Source organism: Diplotaxodon limnothrissa, linkage group LG8, assembly GCF_057381915.1.
Source record: "Diplotaxodon limnothrissa isolate DT_005_m linkage group LG8, D_limnothrissa_male_GT1.1, whole genome shotgun sequence".
NCBI lineage: Eukaryota > Metazoa > Chordata > Actinopteri > Cichliformes > Cichlidae > Diplotaxodon > Diplotaxodon limnothrissa.
In genome coordinates this window covers 17006176-17006964 of record NC_140603.1, presented here as the reverse complement: position 1 = coordinate 17006964, position 789 = coordinate 17006176, and positions in this window count along the sequence as shown.

Below are 789 nucleotides of genomic sequence, written 5' to 3'. Positions count from 1 at the left end.
TTACATTCATAAAGCTTTAGGAAAAAACTTTCAAACCTTACATTTTTTTCATGTACTGTCAAATAACAGCAGGAATTGCCTCAAGGCACTTTATATTGTAAACTAAAGACCCTCAAATAACAGAGAGACCACTGCAACAATCCAACAATGCCTAACAGCAGTCTGAGATGTGCTCTGTTGGGAGGATACGGCACTATGATTTCATTAAGATAAGATGAGGCCTGATTGTTCAAGACCTATATGAGGAAAATAATTTTACATTTGAATCTGGCTTTAACAGGGAGCAAAAGAAGGGAAGCTAGGATAGGAGAAATATGTTCTTTCTTTTTAGTCCCTGTCCGTACTGCAGCATTTTGGATCAACTCAATGCTTTTCAGTGAGTTTTTGGGAAAATCTGATAATACAGACCGTTCTCACTCCCGAGGCGTAACATCCCGACGTTTTGTCACGTCCCATGGCGTTCCTGAGGAACGCGGAAGGTCACCTTTCGCGTTCTTATGGTACGCGCCGGGTTATGGATGAAATCAAGTGGAATGACGGTCCTGCGGTAATAGAGGTTCCAGCCCTGTATTCCAGCCCTAAACCTAACCTTATTCCTAACCCTAACCATAACGTTATTCCTAATCTTAACCAGTACTTTAATGGCATGAAATAGTGTTTTCCCAAGCGATGTTGAGAAAAAGAGCAAACATTTGTAGATTGAGACCAAACGGTTCTCATATTCCCTCATTTTTCCGATCTCGTCATTTAGGAACGTGTTGGGTGTCCAAAAACATAATATGTTGACAA